This window comes from Canis lupus, chromosome 11 (genome assembly GCF_011100685.1).
Source record: "Canis lupus familiaris isolate Mischka breed German Shepherd chromosome 11, alternate assembly UU_Cfam_GSD_1.0, whole genome shotgun sequence".
Lineage (NCBI taxonomy): Eukaryota > Metazoa > Chordata > Mammalia > Carnivora > Canidae > Canis > Canis lupus.
Genome location: NC_049232.1, coordinates 40,314,848 through 40,335,488, shown reverse-complemented (window position 1 = coordinate 40,335,488; position 20,641 = coordinate 40,314,848). Strand labels below are relative to the sequence as shown.

The window sequence follows — 20,641 nt, the reverse complement described above, 5'->3', positions numbered from 1 at the left end:
TCTCCAAAAAATCAATGACATACAAAAAAGAAGGGCTAGAAAGACTGTAAGTGTAAGTAATGAAGAGACTTAATAACCAAATACAATTTGGGAGCAACTGTAATAAAAACCCTATTGGCACAGCTAAGAAAATCTGAAATAGAAAAGGACTATCAGAAGATTTGAGAAATTGGTGTTACTTTAGCTTTTGTTGAGTGTGATAATGGCATAGAAATTATGTTTAAAATAAAACATTAAAATTAAATTACTACATTTATTAAGAGTGATTTTAATTAAAAATGATTTAAAATATTAATCAGGGATCCCTGGGTGGCGCAGCGGTTTGGCGCCTGCCTTTGGCCCGGGGTGCAATCCTGGAGACCTGGGATCGAATGCCACGTCGGGCTCCCTGCATGGAGCCTGCTTCTCCCTCTGCCTGTGTCTCTGCCTCTCTGTCTCTCTCTGTGTAACTATCATGAATAAATAAATAAAATCTTAAAATAAATAAATAAATAAATAAATAAATAAATAAATAAATAAATAAATAAAATATTAATCAAAAACAATTACTTTTGGAGAAAAATCCAAAGAAGGAAAAAATGTTAGAGAAACAAACCAAGATCAACAGAATGTTAATTTTGTTTAAATTCATTTATTATAGTACCTAATTATGTGTGTGTTCAATATTTTCCACAAGAAAACTAAGAAACCAGAAATTGTAAGATTACAATGTGAACCGATTTTAAAAAAATTATCATCAACTTGCAAGAGCTAATCTGTGTGACTGAAGATTTCCTTGATGATATACAACAAAAACAAATTACAAAAATAAATTGGAGGGGTATCTGGGTGGCTAAGTGGTTGAGCATCTGCCTTTGGGATCAAGTCCCACATCCGGCTCCCGGCAGGAGCCTGCTTCTCCCTCTGCCTATGTCTCTGCCTCTCTCTGTATCTCTCATGAATAAATGAAGTCTTTAAAAAATAAAAAATAATAATAAATTAGAGGCTGAGGCACTTAAGAGATTATCATTTTCATTCATAATCACTAATTTCAAAGGTTATGTTCCTGCTTAATGGGTCAGAATGATTTAAGACTATGCTATAAATTAGAATTTAACATAACTCTGTTTTGACTGGAAAAAAAATCTCTTTCTTACCTGAAGTTATCAATAAGAAAAAGGTCCAAAAGTTTAGAAGAGGTATGGAAATCTTCTGTCTCAGACTAATCCTTTTTTTTTTTTTTAAGATTTTATTTATTTATTCACGAGAGACAGAGAGAGAGAGAGGCAGAGACACAGGCAGAGGGAGAAGCTGGCTCCATGCAGGGAGCCTGTGTGGGACTCGATCCTGGGACCCTGGAATCACACCCTGGGCTGAAGGCAGGTGCCAAACCACTGAGCCACCCAGGGATCCCTATCTCAGACTATTCTTTCACATATTAACTGTTTCAGCTTTGCTTTGAATAAAAATGTTATGATTTACACCTCAAAGTGAAGAAGCTGCTAGTAAGTACCTAAAGGGGAGATATTCTGTGCAGTTGATTTGAAAACAGGACACTCTTCTTCCAAAGAATAGAGCGTGGAGATGGAAAAACACTTTGGCTAGCTGAGCTCTAAAAAACAGAGGATCACAAAAGTATTTACAAATATATCAATGAGTGAATCAATCAATCAATCAATAAACAAACAGTACTTGTAAGAAGAGGCCACAAATATCCTCAGGTAATAGCCAGAATCTATTCTAAGGGCTCTTCCATAAAACATGGAAGAGATAGCCAGATACCTGAAAAAGTTCCATACTAAAAACCTACCCTTCGTTTGACAAATATTTATTAGATGCTACCTTGCGTCAAACGCTGTACTATTAAAAAAAAAAAAAAATCCCTGTACACTGAAGATAAAAACAGGTCCCTGCCTGTACAAGGGGATTACATTCCTAGTAGAGGGAAAACAAAAATAAGCAAAATAGTAAATGACACAGCATTTTATAAGGGCTATATACAAAAGTAAAGCAGGAAAGGGGGACAGAAAGAAAGAGGATCTAATTTTTAGAAGAATGGTCAGTGAGGAGCTCACAGAGGTGACACACAAGCTAAGACTTCAATGAGGTGAAGCAGAAGTCCACAGTCTCTAAAAAGGGAATTCCAGGCAGAAAGAACAGCAATAGAAAAATCATGGTGGGAGGGGAACCTGGGGCTCAGCAGTTGAGCATCTGCCTTTGGCTCAGGGCGTGATACCAGGGTCCTAGGTTCAAGTCCCACATCAGGTTCCCGCAGGGAGCCTGCTTCTCCCTCTGCCTGTGTCTCTGCCAGTCTATCTCTCTCTCCCTACCTCTCTCGTGAATAAATAAATAAAATCTTTATTTTTTTTAATAAAATCTTAAAAAAAAAAAAAACAGTGGGAATGTCACCTTTAGGTTGGAGGAACAGCAGAAGCTAATAGAGCAGGTTAAATGAGTGAGGGCAGAGTAGCTGGAAATGAAGTTAGAAAGGCAACAAAGGGGTCAGATCACAGGCCACTGCGAAGACTTTCCCTCTTATTTAGGGTGGCAATGGGAAATCACTAAAGGGTTCTGGATGAGTGATGAGAGGAGAAATCTAAGGTGTGTTTTAAAAATAATCACTTTGTTCTGCTGACAATATTTCAGGGGGCAAAGAAAGAATAGGGCACTTAGAAGACTATGATAGTCTGCAAGAAATGCCCCAAATTCTTCCCAAATCCTGTATGCACACTTCTTTACAAAGTGACTTTGCTGCTCCCCTCATAAACAGGTAATCTATTTCTCCACTTTCTTGAATCTGGGCTTCCTTGTTGACTGCTTTAATCAGCAGCAGGGGAAGTGAGGCTGTGGAGTTTTAGTTTCAATGCCACACTGCTTCCTCTTGCTTTCTCGCTTCCATTAAATCACCATGTTAAGAGACATGGAATAGCGGGGCACCTGGGTAGCTTAGTGGTTGAGGTCTGCCTTTGGTTCAGGTTGTGATCCCAAGGTCCTGCGATCAAGTTCCGCATCAAGCTCCCCACAGGGAGCCTGCTTCTCCCTCTGCCTTTTGTCTCTGCCTCTCTCTCTCTCTCTCATGAATAAATATTTTTTTTACTTTTTTAAAAAAATCATGGAACAGCTGAGCAAGAACACACATAGCAGAGACAAGCCTCCCAGATGAAGCCTCCAAACCTACCAGTCCCCATTTGCTACATGAGTGAATCCAGGCAAGACTACCAAAAGAACTAGCCCCCCCCCCCCGCTCCAAAACCAACCCCAACCCAAATTGCTAACCCCAGAATCATAGACTAAAAAATGATTATTGCTTTACCCCACTTAATTTTGGAGGTGGGTTGTAACAGCTACTCAATATAGAGGTTATTACAACATCAAGGACATAGACAATAGGTCTTGGACTAGACTGAGAGCAGCAGGTAATGAGAAGTACTCAGATTCTAGACAGACATATGCCAAAGGTCCAGCCAACAGACTTTCCTAATAGTTTACATGTGTGGATTGTGAGAGCAAGAGAAGAGTCAAGGATGACACCCAGGTGACTGTCCCGAGTCATGGAAATGAAGGAGTGTCCAAGGACTGAGATGGGGAAGACCACAGAAGAAACAAGTATAAAGAAATCAGGGACTGAGGTTGAGATCTCTATCTGTCATCCAAAGAGAAATGCTGAGTAGGTACCTGGATACACGGAGTCTGATTTCAGGGACAAGGTCCAGGCTAAAAATATAAATTTTGCAGCTAACAGAGTATTACCAGCATTTACAAAGGCTGAGTGATATGACTGATATGATACAAAGCCTCATCCAAACTTGACATTCAAACTTCTAGACTATGAGGTCCAATGACTGAGCAGCACTCCAATGAGGTCGGAGAGGTAAGAGAGAACCAGAAAGGGAGTTGAAAGGAGCAGTAAGGTAAAAGAAAACTAGGAATTGTGGCATCTTTGATAATTATGGGAAGAAAGTATTTCAAGAGGCAGAATGTGATCAACTGTTTCAAAAAATGCTGATAGGAAATGGTAACTATATGGCAGGCTGGGGGTGGCAGTTAATACAATGGTGGTCATCACTTTGCAATTTACAAATGTAAATTATCAAATTGCTATTTACAATTACAATCTCCAAATTTGTAATTTTATAATTTACAAATTACAATTATCAAATCAACACACCTTAAACTTTCACAATGTTATGTGCCAATTATATCTCAATAAAGTTGAGGCAGAATGCTGATAGGCCAGGGAAGAGATGAGGATTAAAAAACAGACCTTTTGGTTTAGCAAAATGAAAGTCATTAATCACTCTGAGGAGAGCAAATTCTGTCAGAGTGGTGAAGGAAGCAGGATTCAAGTGGGTTTGAGGAAGAATAAGAAAATAACCGGACACATGAGTGTATGTTTTGCTATAAAGGTGAAAAAAGAAATTATGTGGTGGCATGAGGGGAAGATGCGGTCAAGACAGATAATTGTTTTTAAAGATTTAAGTTTGTATTTATTTAAGTAACCTCTGCACCCAACATGGGACTCAAATTCACAACCCTGAGATCAAGAACGACATGCTCTACCTTCTGAGCTAGAGAGGAACTTTGAAAGGTAATTTTTTTTTTTTTTGGTGGGCTCCATGTTGGGTGGGATTTGAACCAATGACCCTGAGACCAAGACCTGAGCTGAGATCAAGACTTGGATGCTTAACCAACTGAGCCACCCAGGCGCTCCCATCAATAGGTAATTATTCTAAGATAGGAGAAATAACAACATGTTTACATACTGAAGGGAATAATCTAATAATTAGGGAAAATACAATCTTGCTGGAGAGATTAATGGAGCCGAATCTCTGAGTAGGCGAAAGGAATAGGATCTTATGAATAAGTGAGGAGCTGTCCTTAGAAATGTAGAAACTGTTTAACGTGACCCCAGATCCTAAAATAACAGGAGGGAAATCAGAGGGAATGCAGGTATGCCCACCTCTCACATTCACAGCAACTGTCATCAGTATCAAGGCATTTTTCACACCTCTCAGCCCAGAACTAACCTAAAAATGGTCAACATACCTTCCAGGCATACTAACAAGAGATGAGAGCTGGCACATGTGATGAAAAGTCTTTTGGACTTTTTGGAAGTCCAAAGTTCAAAAATAAGTATAAAAATCAAAAAGGCCATTGCCTCTCCTTCTCTGACAAATAACAAATATTCACTGGAGACATAGGTTATTCTTAAATTTAGAAAGAATACTCTAGCTGCTGTCCTACTATAAACAGAAACTAGGATGATTTGATAGATTAAAGCTGACAAGAAGCCTCATCCAAACCTGACATGCAAACTTCTATCTGTAACTGCAAAGCTGGCTGTACACTTCAGCCCTACTCACACCCAAGTCTAATCTCTTCCTAATCTGCCTTCCTCTTCAGTAAACACTAGCCTGTCCTCTCCTTCTGGACTTTGATACCATGGTCAACTAACTTTCTTATTAGATGCTCAGCATCTTCATTAGGTGTTCCCTCTACTTCTTAGGCCTAACAAAACCTATACTCTCCTTTGGTGGCAACTTCAGTAAAAGCCAATCATCATTCTAAGCTCCAAGGCCCAGAAGAACATTTCCTTACCATTTACCCCCATAGCTCTGAGGGCATGTCATGCAAGTATCTTCACCTCATATATACTCATCACTTCTACAGGCATCGAAAACTTCAGCCACAGTCTACTTTTCCATTCTGAGTGCCACGGTTTTCTGGGGTCCATGTCTAAGGTGAGTGATTCATTCAACACATCAGTCTCATTGCTCTTGAATATCTCATCACTCCATTTTAGCCATATACATCCATGGCCAAACCCTACATTCTATTAGCATCTTAAAATTGTCAACTCCAATATTCTTCTCTGAGTCCAGAATACTTCTATCAGCTATCTCCCTTATACCTACATACACTTGTATACTTACCTCAACCCAACGTCTAATCCCTTGAACCAGTTATTTTTTCAAGTTTATTTATTTTTTAGTAATCTCTACATCCAACGTGGGGCTTGAACTCATGATCCTGAGATCAAGAGTCACATGCTCTTCCAACTGGGCCAGCCAAGCACCCTTGAACCAATTATTCTCTTTCAATCATTCAGCCTCCTCCTGCTTGGTTCACCACCTCCATGCCATCTAAATCTCACATTCCATCACTTCAACCATCGTCTTGCTAATACTTTGAGCTCCAACGCATTCCTATCATGCACAAAACAAAGTCCAAGTACTAGATCATTCCAACTATTCAAAATCTCTGGATTTACTGATTTTTGTTACAGAAAGTCACACAATTCCATGAACTAAAAACATTACAAATTAATAATTCTTATTTTTAAAAGATTTATTTATATGAGAGTGCATGGAGAGGGGAGGGGCAGAGGGAGAGCAAGAGAATCCTCAAGCAGACTCCCTGCTGAGCTCAGAGCCCAATAGGGACTCTATTCCAGGACCCTGAGATCATGACCTGAGCAGAAATCAAAAGTTGGACACAACCAACTCAGCCACCCAGGTGCTCCTAAACTAATGACTCTTGTCTATCTTATAGACCTTCTCTAAAATTTCTAGTGAGTTCTCTCTTCAATGTCTCCAGTGTTTGACAGTTGACCATTCATTCTCTGAAATTTTCTTTCTCCTTTTCTTCTAGAGCTCCAATGTCCATTAGGCTGTTCCCTCTCATTGTTTTTCATTGTACATCTTCCTTATGATGGTGCTTCCGAGAGCTTCTCTTCTGTTTTATTCTTTCTTACTCAACAAACTCTCTTAGGTATCTACAACCATTTACACTGTTTCTACTATTACCTACATGTTGATAACATCCTCACCTCTATATTGTATAAAATCCTTTCCTCATTCCCCAGACCAATGGAGCCAACTGCCCACAGAACAGCACCAACTGTGTGACCCAGAGGCATATCCAAGACTCATCTTAGTCACCTGATAATCCTCAGGGGGTTCTCACCTTGGGAAGTCATAAAGCTAGGAGGCATCTTGACTCCACCTTTTCTTTATCCCCATATCAAACTGGACACCCAATTTCATCATCTTCACATACTTTGGATCCATCCTAGTCTCTCAAACACCCCTGCTAATCTGGAGCTCTACCATATTATGCTTTCACAAATGGGCCTTACTGGGACACTTGGGTGGCTCAGTTGGTTAAGTGTCTACCTTCAGCTCAGGTCATGATCTCAAGATCCTGGGATGGAGCCCTACATGGGGCTCTCTGCTCACTGGGGAGCCTGCTTCTCCCTCTGCCTCTGTGCTTGCTCTCTCCCGCTCTCTCTCAAGTAAATATATAAAAGCTTAAAAAAAAAAAAAAGCAAATGGGCCTTGCTGCACTACAATTCATCCATCACCTTGCCACATGAAACTGACTTAACTTTCTTCAACTTAAAATCTCTTACCAATGGATTACCACAGCCTTGAAGATAAAGTTAAAAATCTTTAACACAGTAGGAAAGAGGGCCTATCATTATGGGCCCCTTGTTTACATATTAAACTTCATCTCTCTGTCTTCCCCTTAATACATTAAGAATCCATTTTGTTTCTGTCAGTTTGGCCTCACTTCCTTCTTGCGCCTAGAATACCTTATCCTCCATCCTCACCAATTAATTTCTACTTGCTTTCAAAATTCAGTTAAAGCAAACATTCTTCCAAAAGCCTTCTCTGACTCCCCTGAAGTCTCATACACATACAGTTTTCCTGTCCCCCACAGGGCTCTATGCATGTGTCTGACTATAATATTTATCTCTTTATATTTTGGCCTGCTCTATGACTTCCATGCAATACTATAAGCTCCTTGAAGGTAGGTTAGGGACTTGGGACCAGAGCAGATACTCTTTGTCAAATGAAAAAAATAAATACAATATCTTTAGGGATGCCTGAGTGGCTCAGTGGTTGAGAGTCTGCCTTCTGCCTTGATCCTCGGGGTCCTGGGATGAAGTCCCACAAGGCTCCCCAAGGGGAGCCTGCATCTTCCTCTGCCTTCCCTCTGTGTCTCTCATGAATAGATAAATAAATAAATCGTTTTAAAAAAATACAGTATCTTTAATATCTATAACTCTAAAAATTCCATTAACTTGTTTCAACAATTCAAAGTGTTTCAACAATTCAAAACCTTAATACGAAGTTTCTTCCACTCCATGAGTCCTAATATCATATACTAAAACCTGAAGGTTTGATTAAATAAACCAACCTATTTGATGATTGTTAAAGAGAGGAAAACTTACAATAAATTCTGAAAGCAGCTAGGCCAAAGGAAACGGTTTTTAAAGAGAAGAGAGAACTATAGTTACAGCATTCACAATAATAATAACATTTGTTCAACATGCTTATCAGCCAAATTAGAAAGCAGTCATTTTTTTAACCAAAAAAAGATTAAAGGGATCCCTGGGTGGCGCAGCGGTTTGGCGCCTGCCTTTGGCCCAGGGCGCGATCCTGGAGACCCGGGATCGAATCCCACATCAGGCTCCCAGGTGCATGGAGCCTGCTTCTCTCTCTGCCTGTGTCTCTGCCTCTCTCTCTCTCTCTGTGACTATCATAAATAAATTTTAAAAATTAAAAAAAAAAAAAGATTAAAAGATATAGTCTAATGCACTGAAAAGAACTGAAGTCTTCAGTTTAGAAGCGTGGGTGGACTGCTTCGTAGTCCCCAGGCAAATGAAAACGTTAATCTCTAAATAAATAATAATAATAGCTGACTATCTACGCAGCTTGTTTTCAAATTCCTTTGGCCTAAAGAAATGTTTTTCCATCATGAACAATGGAAAACTGTACAGTATTTAATAGCAAAGCTTGTGAACATCTCAAAAATATAAAAACTAATCAGACTAACTGAACAAAAGCCAATATAAATTTAGCAAAATTTCAAAATCATAAATGCAATGTTATTACTTCCAATGTGATTTGAAATAGAGTAAGAAGTTATGAGGTTAGAAGTACTTGGGGGACTCAAGTTATAAAAATAATATTCATTATTATTTCAAAATTGATGAGAACTTCCACATTGCTTGAAAGCTGGTTTCAAATAATTTATTTTCTTTTCTTTTTTTTTAAATTTATTTATTCATGATAGTCACACGGAGAGAGAGAGAGAGGCAGAGACACAGGCAGAGGAAGAAGCAGGCTCCATGCACCGGGAGCCTGACGTGGGATTTGATCCCGGGTCTCCAGGATCGCGCCCTGGGCCAAAGGCAGGCGCCAAACCGCTGCGCCACCCAGGGATCCCTGGTTTCAAATAATTTAAATGGGAGAAAAACTGATAAACATCCTCTGTCCCATAAGCTTAGCAAATCTTGTTTCCTATCATATAGAGATACTATACACTACCTCAATCCAATTTATCAATTATGAATCACAGACTTATGTTATATTTACATAACTATACCATATTTTATTATACTCATCTCTATACCTGTAGCACTTTTTAAATTTTTTTAAAAATATTTGTTTGTTTGTTGTTTATTGGGACACCCGGGTGGCTCAGTGGTTGAACGCAGGCCTTCGGGTCGGGGCGTGACTCCAGAATCCCCCCCCGATCGATCCCACATCAGACTCCCTGCATGGAGCCTGCTTCTCCCTCTACTTATGTCTTTGCCTCTCTCTCTCTCTCATGGATAAATAAATAAAATCTTTTTTAAAAATCACTTTAAAAAATATATTTATTTGTTTGAGAGAAAGAAAAAGCATGAGAGAGCATGAGTGGGGAGAGAGAGAAGCAGGCTCGCGCTGAGCACAGAACTGGACACAGGACTCAATCCTGGGACTCCAGGATCATGACCTGAGTCAAAGGCAGACACTTAACAGACTGAGCCATCTAGGCACCCCTCTGTAGCACTTTTTTAAAAAATACACAATATAGCAGTGCCTGGCCTATTCAGTCAGAGAAGCATGCGACTCTTGATCTCAGGGTCATGTTGAGTTCAAGCCCCATGTTGTGCACAGGGATTACTTAAGTAAAACTTAAAATATATATATAATATATATACACATAATATATGTATTTCACATCTCCTTAAAAAAAAAAGGATCACCCACATGTAATGTGATCAAAGTTTAAGTTATCACCGTTTCTTTTTTAGTTAACCATTAACAGATAGATGCCCATTGATAGATGAATGGGTAAAGAGGATGTAGCACATTTTATTTACACACACACACAAACACACACACGAATATTACTCAGCCATAAAAAAAAAAAAATGAATGAAATCTTGTCCTTTGGAAGAGCATGGATAGAACTAGAGGATATGATGCTAAGTGAAATAAGTCAGAGAAAGACATGATTTCACGTATGTGTGGAATCCATAAAACAAGACAAACAAAACAGAAGCAAAGTCATAGATACAGAAAACAAACTGTTGGTTACCAGAGAGGGGAGTATTTGGGAGGCTCACAAAACAGGTAAAAGGGATTAAGAGGTACAAAAACTTCCAGTTATAAAATCACTAGTCAAAAAAAATAAAAAATAAATAAAATAAAATCATTATGTCATGGGGATATAATGTACAACATAGGAAATATAGTCAATAATACTGTAAGAACTTTGCATGGTAATTAGACTTCCAGGGATTTCATAATATATAAAAATATCAAATCACTATGATATACACCTAAGACTAATAAAGATACTGTATGCCAATTACACTTCTACTTTAAAAATCAAGTTGTACTATAGGCCTACCCTACCAATAATCTTGACACTATTATTTCCTTACTTTCCTTCTAAATACAGTTATAATTGTATTTTTCATTGTGTTTTTTCTCCTCAAACTTAAAACTAGGAAAGCTTCCTCTTGGATTTTTTCCCCTCAGTTCTTGCATTTTTCCTCAGTCTTCCATCTTGATCTGATCCATTTCCAGAATTGGAAAGGTGTAGCAAAAGCAAAACTGAAAAGTCATATTTCCTTAAACTTTCCAAATCCCTAATAGTAACAATTTAATGCACTTAATGGTTTGTGGGCAACTTCCAAAAAGTATCACAAGCCTATGAATATTATGCCTCAGAACTATTTTAGAAATCATTGTATACTTGCAGGAAGGGCAAACAATTTACTTGTAAGTCCCATCAACCAATCAGCAAATGAAAAATTGTGGCTGTGGGGCACCTGAGTGGCTCAATTGATTAAGCACCCAGCTTCAGCTCAGGTCCTGATCTCAGGGTGCTGGGATCCAGCCCTGGCTCATCGGGGAGTCTGCTTATCCCTCTCCATTGCCCCTCCCTCTGCACCTGCTCACCTCTCTTTCATACATATAAATAAAAAAAAATATTTTAAAGCTATTGTTATATTCTGTGGGCATTTTTATTCTCAAACTATTTATGGTTATCAATTCTCAACTGGAAGCAGCAATCAATTGAAATTCAGTAAATTTTAGCTTGATAAAACAAATGCTAACAGCACCTGGTGGCTCAGTCGGTTAAGTATCTGCCTTAGGCTCAGGTCATGATCCCAGGGTCCTGAGATCAAGTCCCACATCAGGCTCCCTGCTCCTTTGGGACCCTGCTTCTCCTTCTCCCTCTGCCTGCCACTCCCCCCTCCTGTGCTCTCTCTGTCAAATGAATGAATGAATGAATGAATGAATGCTAACATAGTCATCATATGATATATATTAGCCAGAGTGACAGTAACTACCTAACATTTAACCAAAGCAAGTTAACCAAGGCAGAGGGTTTTAGCTACCACTAATCTACCACTGCAACAAATACTTTGAAAATTGCATATGTATACAATTTTTTAAAGATTTACTTATTTCAGAGAAAGAATGAAAGAGAACGAGCACACATGGGGGAGGGGCAGAGGGAGGGGAAGAGAACCTCAAGAGGACTCCCCGCAGAGCATGATGACCTGAGCCCAATCAAGGGTCAGACACTTAACCTACTGAGCCACCCAAGTACCCCCAATTCTTTTTATATCATACCTTTAAACATAGCATTAAAAAGCTACTGATTATTACATTTCCGAATTTAGATGAGTCATAGTGCTTTGTATGCAGGACTTGAATGTGAATCAAAATTGTAAATAAGCACTTGCTTGCTAGTCAAAAATTCAATGTGGACAGATTCAGAAAGATTAAAGCATATAATCGTAATATACATTGTGTTTTTAAAACGGTCACTTCCCAACCGTTAACAAAGTTCAGTAAACATGCCAATTGCCCCTCCTCTCCTTGAACATCTAAAAATTACAGAATACTTCTAATCCCATTGCCTCACTTTACAGACTGGCACCCGAGACCTCGGGTCTTTCAAAATACATCTAGCTAGCAGGATTACAGCACCTCGGGCCACCATGGTCTGAGGTTTACTGGAGGTGAAAGTAAGAAAAAAAAATGAAGTCTCAGAGGAGCTCTATCCTAGGATATAGATTCATGAGCTTCTACACCTAAATCTGGAACATGAAATTGAAACATCAAACAACAACAACAAAAAATTACAACTCAAATCTAGACAATAAAACTGGCAACTCAAATGAGAGAAAAGGCAGGGAATGCCCATTTTACTCATAAGACCCTGATCATCAAGGAATTATAAAAAAAAAAAAAAAAAGTTTGTTGAATGGATGAATGAATGATTGTATGATACTTGATACGATGACTTGATCGATTTTAGAAGCTCCAATTTCAGGAGCTAACCTGAAGGATCATGATGCCATAGCGGAAATTAAAACTCACGGTGCAACACACAGCCCCTATGTGCAGCACAACAGCCAAGTCTCTGCAAATCTCCGCATAGCTGTTGCAGGTATTTCATGTATATATTTATGAACTATTTTTTCAGGGTAATTCCCGCAAAGGAGGACAGAGCCAGAGAACCGGTAAGTCTGAAAACAGGCCCTGCTCACCCATAAGCCTTTGCATGAAAGTGGACAGGATCTGAGTGAGTCACTGATAATAATCAGAGCGTCCCCCCAGCCAGAGGACGCGGCCCGGCATCGCCGGCAGGCACTGCCTTTAACTAGGGAACCGGTCAGGGGAGAGTGGAGCCACCGCAACCTGCTGCAGGTAAGTAAGCAAGGCTCGCGCCGATCTGTTTGCGAGTGGAGATCCTGCTGAGCCCCGTCGCAGGCACCAGGGCCGGCCCCGCCCAGCCGTCGCGCAGCTCTCCTACGCACAAGGCCCGGTCCTCCGCGAGTTCAGGGCCCACCCAGGACGGGACGAGGGCGGAACGGCAAGGCCGGTCCCCTCCCAGGCCACCCACGCCCCGGCGCGGCCCTGCCGCCACACGCTCCCCTGCCCCATCTCCCACGCAGCCCCAGGCCCGCAGGGCCTAAGCCGCCCTCCACGCCGAGCTGAGACAGGCCACGAGCGGGTGCGATCCCGCGGCCCCGGAGCAGGGGCCAGCCGCACGGAGCACGGAGCACGGAGCACGCCGCACGCAGCGCGCCGCCCGCACAGCTTACCTCCCTTCTGCCCCAAGCTCAGCCCCGCGCCGGCTGCCTGACGTGGCCCGCCCCGCCGTCTCGAACGCCTGGGGGCGGAGACTACGCGGAGAGAGCCAATGGGCTGGCAGACTGCGAGCGCAGGCCCCGCCCCCTCCGGCTTCGCCCCGCCCCTCCCCGCTCTCGCGCACGCACGGTCAAGGCCAAGGCCGCGCACTGCGGCTGGAGGGCGGCGAGCGCGGCTCCCGGCGTCCCTGCAGGAGCCCGGGGCGGGGCAGAGCGGCGCGCGCAGGTGGGGGCCGGGGGGGGCCGGGGGGGGGGGGCGGGGGGGTAGGGCTGCCGCGCAGCGGGGGTTAGCCCGCGGGGACCTCGCTGGAGATGCCCCTGCAGCGTGCTCGGGGAGTCCTGTTGGCAGCCTGCCGCGATGCAGCTTTTGGCGACGCAGAGCAGTTTCTTGGGGTTTGTGGATTTTGTCTCCCGGAAAAAAAAAAAAGTCCCGTTGACATTAATGATTCAGAAAATCTAATGCAGGCGGCCTCCTGGTCACTTCGTTCCTCCCCTTGTAGCTGCCGCCTCGTGTTTTCACTTCCTTGGCCAACAGAGAACACTGCGGCTGTCAATGCTGCACGGGTGCATCCACCTGTTGGAGAGTCCTACAAAACGCTACAGCCTGCATATATCTGCCCAGTTAACCTGGGAAGAGCAGGCATATGTATCTATTGCTATTATTGTTATTATTTTTGTCTAATACTTATTGCGTGTCCATCTGTGCATGAACACTCATTTTCATAAGAAGGCTGTAAAAATACCAGGCGCAGTAGAAGAGAAGCTGAAGGAGACAGCAGAAAAGAAAGAAAAAAGTGAGAAGGTAATGAAGGAATGGAATTCTGGTTGTGGAAAATTATATACAAGAGTTAAAACAAGTTGCTCTAGAGAACCTGACCCATCCACCAGTTTCTAAATTCTGGTATATCTTTAAAAGTAAGTGTATATAGAAGTGGAGAGCTTTTTAAAAAGTACCGGTACCTGGGCCCCATCTCTAGAGATTCTCAATTTAATAGCTCTGCTGTGAGTCCTTGGTACTGGTACTCTCAAGTTGCCAAAGTCATTTTAATGTGCTGACACAAGAGTTCTACTTCTCATTTGTAGGAAGGATTTGGTTCCCTATACTCCACTTTAGAAAAGTAATTATATACCACAGGCTATTTCAGTTCTCTCAATAACGTATTATGCATTCATTCTGTAGGAATTTATCTAAATTAAATGTTAAACCTACTTAAATATTCAATCTCTGTTATCCTTTGAGAGAAAGCAGTTTAATAAGGTTTATAATTGCCTTCTTGATTTTATGGAATTTGCTGTGTTAACCTTAAAAATAAACTGCCAGTTACTTTACCAGCAGACGATGGGCTTAAACAGGAATAGCAGAGAATTGCAATCCAGGACAAGCAAGCTGCAGCAAAACCATAGGCAAGTGCAACAAACAAAGGAAAGGAATATTTTTTTTATGCAGAAGAAGAATGAAGTTGATGAAAATCCACTGAAAAGCAAGAGTTGGGGGCGATGTTAGTTTCTCATTGGCTGAGTTGCAGGGGTAGTGGATTTCTTGTAGGAGATGCAAAGTACATCTTACCCTATTGGGACCTATAACTGATGATTCTTATGGAGGATTCTTCTGTTGAGTTTGTAACTGACATTGAGGGGTATGGCTTTTCCTACCAACGTCCCCTTTAAGCATCCTAAGTCCACTATTACTGAGGTTTTCCTTAATTAATTTTCACAGATATTCCTCTTCAGTCTTAATAATTCTATTTTTTTAATATTTTATTTATTTATTCATGAGAGACACAGAGAGAGGCAGAGACACAGGCAGAGGGAGAAGCAGGCTCCCTGCAGGGAGCCCAATGTGGGACTCGATCCCAGAGCTCCAAGATCCCACCCTGAGCCGAAGGCACTCAACCACTGAGCCACCCAGGCATCCCAAGTCTTAATAATTCTAAATGTATCAGCAGCATCAGTCCGTTAAGCATCTGTCTTCAGCTCAGTCTGATCTCGGGCTCCTGGGATCAAGCCCCATGTCAGGCTCCCTGCTCAGGGGGAGTCTACCTCTACCTTTCCCTCTGCCTTCCCCACTAAGCTTATGAGTGCTCACTCTCTCTAATTAATTAATTAATTAATTAAAAAATATTTTAAAAATAAGTTCTTCTGTTCCCTTGGGGCACCTCGCTGGCTCAGTCCAAAGAGCCTGCATGAGTTTGAGCACCGCATTGGATGTAGAGATTACTTATATAAATAAAATATAAAGGGCTCCTGGGTGGCTCAGTTAGTTAAACATCTGACTCTGGCTCAGGTCATGATCTCAGGGTCCTGGGATTGAGCCCTGAGTCCAGCTCCACTCTACTGGAGGGAAAGTCTGCTACTCCTTCCCCTACTCATTCTCCCTCTCTTTTTCTCTCAAAGAAATAAAAATCTTGGGATCCCTGGGTGGCGCAGCGGTTTGGCGCCTGCCTTTGGCCCAGGACGCGATCCCGGAGACCCGGGATCCGAAACCCACGTCGGGCTCCCGGTGCATGGAGCCTGCTTCTCCCTCTGCCTGTGTCTCTGCCTCTCTCTCTCTCTCTGTGACTATCATAAATAAATAAAAAAATTAAAAAAAAATTTAAAAGAAATAAAAATCTTTCAAAATAAATAATAAAACCTATTTCTCTTTTATTTATTTAACTAAAGACTGTTTTAAAAATCTACTCCCATGTTTCTTAAGACACAGTAGTTTGACATCAGTCAAAATTATAGTTGAACACTTAACTATGTGAACAGCTCTGTTCTAAGTGTATCAATTCAGGGACACCTGGGTGGCTCAGTGGTTGAGCATCTGCCTTTGGCTCAGGGAGTGATCCTGGAGTCCCTGGGAACGAGTCCCACATCGGGCTCCCTACATGGAGCCTGCTTCTCCCTCTACCAGTGTCTCTGCCTCTCTTCTCTCTGTCTCTCGTGAACAAATAAATAAAATATTTTTTTAAAAGTATATCAATTCATTTAATCCACAAAACAGTTTATGAAGCCAATACAGTTACTTTATAAATAAAGAATCTTAGGTACAGAATGGGAAGCATCTTGACCAAGCACACGCACCTAGTTAGTGGCAAAGCCAAAATTTGAATCCAGACAGCCTGGCTCTCCATAAATACATTTACTGCCTCTGTTATAGAAAGGGTGGCTTTTAGGAGTACATGGGGAAATTCTCCTTTAAAGAATAATGGTTAGTCTGTGATTTTCCACTTTTTTTTTTTTTTTTTTTTTTAAGTAAACTCTATGCCCAATATGGGGCCTAAACTCACAATCTCAAGATAAAGAGCTCTATCTTCTATTCTGGCAACTGAGCTAGCCAGGTGCCCCTGTGATTTTTCATTGTTGAAAATTCAGATTCAAATTTGGGGCTGGATCAAGAGACTTGGGTTGTTAAACTAGAGCCTAGGACTAACTTGACTGCTTGCTACAAATCTCGGACTAAGCTGGAAGTATACCTCACCTCCTTCTGGGATATACTCTACCCTACTTGGGATATACTCCTTCCATAGATTACTGTAGTTCAGCAAGGATCCTCAAAACTTTTAAATTATTTCATCTATTACCCTCCCAGGCATTATGTTAGATATGAGAGATATGAAGATGAAAGACACAATCAGAGCCTCGAAAAGCCAGCTCAGGGATCCCTGGGTGGCGCAGCGGTTTGGCGCCTGCCTTTGGCCCAGGGCGCGATCCTGGAGACACAGGATCGAATCCCACGTCAGGCTCCCGGTGCATGGAGCCTGCTTCTCCCTCTGCCTGTGTCTCTGCCTCTCTCTCTCTCTCTCTGTGTGACTATCATAAATAAATAAAATTAAAAAAAAAATTAAAAAAAAAAAAAAAAGAAAAGCCAGCTCATCCTGGAAGTCAGGACTAGAGGTACTTTTTCTTTTTAGAAGTATAGACTTTCAGAACTAGAAAAGGTCTCAGAAGCAGCCAATCCGTGACAGTTTTCACTGCCAAATGCTAAAATGAAAAACAGGTAAATAAATACAAACAATGTATTGAGTTTTCATAAAAATAAATTCAATGTAAAGAATCACTTTTTCTGAAATTATGCTTTGGTGGTGGTAGTGGTGGTGTTAAAAATGTTCTATCTTGTATGAAATAATAATTAATAGATTAAAGTTGTTGGGAATTTGGGGTGTTTTTTTTAAATGATCTTAAAGTCCTATGTGGTTTCTCAAAATTTTTTGATGTTTTACTGATCCCTGTTAATTTACAGAAAGGGAAACTAAGATTCCAGGGGAACAAAGTCCAGTCCTTTTCCTACTGCGTACCCACAGAAACAGCTCATTTTGTGTACAGGGCTAGACAATTTTTTTTAAGTGATAATAACAAGCTTAAAAAGAAATCAGGGTCAAGGTTAGACAACAAAGATTAGAACAGGTTCCGATAGGCCAGCTGTGTTGTTAGCCAGGAGGAAAAGGCTCCTGCCTGCTTAATTAATCAGATTAGCTAAGTAGATTGGTTTCCTTCTGAGCTGAGAGCAAAGAATGAGGCCTGAGGGAATACAGCTACTATATGCAGCTACATTTTGATTGAGGTAAGACCTAGGAAGGTCTGCTTGATTGAGTAGAGCACACCCACGACTGATAGGGATTTTTGGAGCCCTACACAAATGTTTCACAGAGAGTCAGCCTGGGGCGATTTTTTTGAGAAAGGGCAGGGAAAGGGAGGACCCTCATGGGAGCAACGGGAGGAGAATCAACTTCTTTCACGTAACCGCAGAGGTTGATCTAGATTTAATACCAAAAGACCCAGGACAGATGGAATTTTCAATTGAAGGATTAAAACAGGCTTCAAATCTGTATATTATTTTCTGGATCAGCTTAGAATGTAAATGCAAATGAACTCTTTGCCTTTTAAATATTCAAGACAAACCACTGTCTTTAAGAGGTAAGCAGGCAGACAGCGTTTCTCTGTTAACCTTCGGGTATTTTTTCCCCTGAAGTAGTTAGGCAGTTAGTTCTCTATTGTACCAGACCCTTTAGATAAGTACACTTTTTGAAGTCAGCAGAGAAGGGCCTATTGACTTTAACAACAACAAAAGAAAGAGAGTAAGAAAAATGTGTCCACTCCCAAATCATTAACTGAACTGAAAAGAATATGCTAACAAAGAAAGACACTGTAGTCCGAATCCTGTACTGTAAGGGAAGGTCACGGCACCCACAGCATCAGGAGAGGCACAAAGCCTTGAACTCAGGCCCAAGCATGCTGGGCCAGCTTAACACACCCACGCATTCATCAGCAGGCACGAGACTGGGAGGAGAAATTCAGAACGGAGTCACACAGCTCCACTGTCGACACATCTACAGAAAGTAATCTTATTAGATTTTTAAAAAGGTTTTATTTATTTATTGAGAGAGAGGAAGACCACAGAGAGAGAGAGGGGGAAGCTGACTCCCTGCTGAGGAGAGAGCCTGATGCAGGACTCAATCCCAGGACCAGGAGATCATAACCTGAGCCAAAGACAAATGCTTAACCAACTGAGCCACCCAGGTGCCCTGAAAGTAATCTTATTAGATTTAATTAGATGTGAGTATATGGGCTCCAATGGCCTCCTATTTCTTTCAGGGTAGAAGCCAAAGTCCTTACAAAGGTCAACAAGCCCGTGTATGATTTGCCTCTCCTGCACCATGTACTTCCATATATACACACCCACACAAAACCAGTTCGGTCTTTGACCTTGCTTCCACACTCTTCCCCAACTTGATTTATTCCAATTACCTTGCCCCCTTGCTGCTGCAGGATCGTGACACGTCTACGTACCTTCCAGATTCATTCCCTTGTCAAGAAGTTACCTTCTGGGGATCCCTGGGTGGGGCAGCGGTTTGGCGCCTGCCTTTGGCCCAGGGCATGATCCTGGAGACATGGGATCGAATCCCACATCGGGCTCCCGGTGCATGGAGCCTGCTTCTCCCTCTGCCTATGTCTCTGCCTCTCTCTCTCTCTCTCTCTCTCTCTCTCTATCTCTCTCTCTCTCTGTGTGTGTGTGTGTGTGTGTGTGTGTGTGTGTGTGTGTGTGACTATCATAAATAAATAAAAATTTAAAAAAAAAGAAGTTACCTTCTGGATAAGGCCCACTCTATCAGCCTGGGTCCCAGCAAGAAATAGCACAATCAAATTAGGAAAATTGAAGAGACTTCAATAAGGGTCTCTAAACAAAGGTGTAGTCAGAAAATAATGAAATAACAAAGGAGGCTTAGTAAATGGGAGCCCCCCCAAACCACCCCTGAGCCTCAAAGAGCAAGGGAAGGAGGAGTTAACAAACATGGAGAAGGCTGTGTGTATAGGAACTACCTGACAGGAACTGGGACCATTGGTCAAGAAACACAACCAGTCTGCAGTGACCCAAAAGAGAGAGAGCTCAGGAATTCATACCCTAACTTCTGTCATTCTCATTTCTCCCTCTAAATCTTCTGAAGCAAAGGAAGCTCATGCAGCTCATACACATCAGCCTTCTGGGGAACAGTGAAGGGGCAAAAAGAAGATACCCCACATATTTACTTTGATCACCTGTAAAAGCTTCTGCTGCGAAACAAACCACCCCAGAACTTAGTGGCTTAAAATTACAAACATCTAATTCTTCTAAGAATCATGTAGGTTGCTAAAGCAGTTTTGATATAGGCTGGCTTTGCTGGTCCCTGCTGAAACTACTTATAAGTCTGCAGTCAGATGGCAGCGTGGTTGATCTAGGATGGCCTCATTCACATGCTTGGGGGTTTGTTCAGTGTCAGCTGGGACATAGGGATGATGTGACCATGTATCTCTACTGACTATACCCAATCACTTTTCTTACTTGTAAGACACTGTTAGAATAGGCTGTTAGTTAAGTTCTAACAGGATACTTAGAGGCCCACAGTGAAGTCATAGCCAGCTACTAGAAAAGTCAGAGGAACCCAGATCAAGCTAGACAGGCCCAAGATGGCTAACAAAGTAGGCCAGAAACCCAACCAAACAAAGAAGAAAAGGCACCAAACCCTCCTTCCAAGAAATCCCCACCCCAAGTATTTAATATTCCACCCCTTTGTTAACAACTGTCAATAAAAGAAAGCCAAACCCCAGGGCACACAGCACAAGTTCATCTGTACTCAGGCTATCTGGGCTCACATGTGCACTGGGCTCACATGCTCACTTCCGTTCCCCATTCTCTCTCTCTCTCACCCACCCAGTTTCCTATCGCCTGAGTATATTTTCACTGTAATAAAC

General features: G+C 41.7%; 1 protein-coding gene across 2 annotated transcripts in view; it reads right to left on the bottom strand.

The window, feature by feature from the left end:
• Nucleotides 1–13,451, bottom strand: part of FOCAD (focadhesin) — a 313,675-nt gene extending 300,224 nt beyond the window's left edge. For both annotated transcript variants that reach the window (XM_038552511.1, XM_038552512.1), the window contains exon 1: nucleotides 13,385–13,451. The gene's annotated coding sequence lies outside the window, so the exon portion shown is untranslated. The remainder of the gene's footprint in view (nucleotides 1–13,384) is intronic.
• Between the last annotated feature and the right edge of the window lie 7,190 nt (nucleotides 13,452–20,641).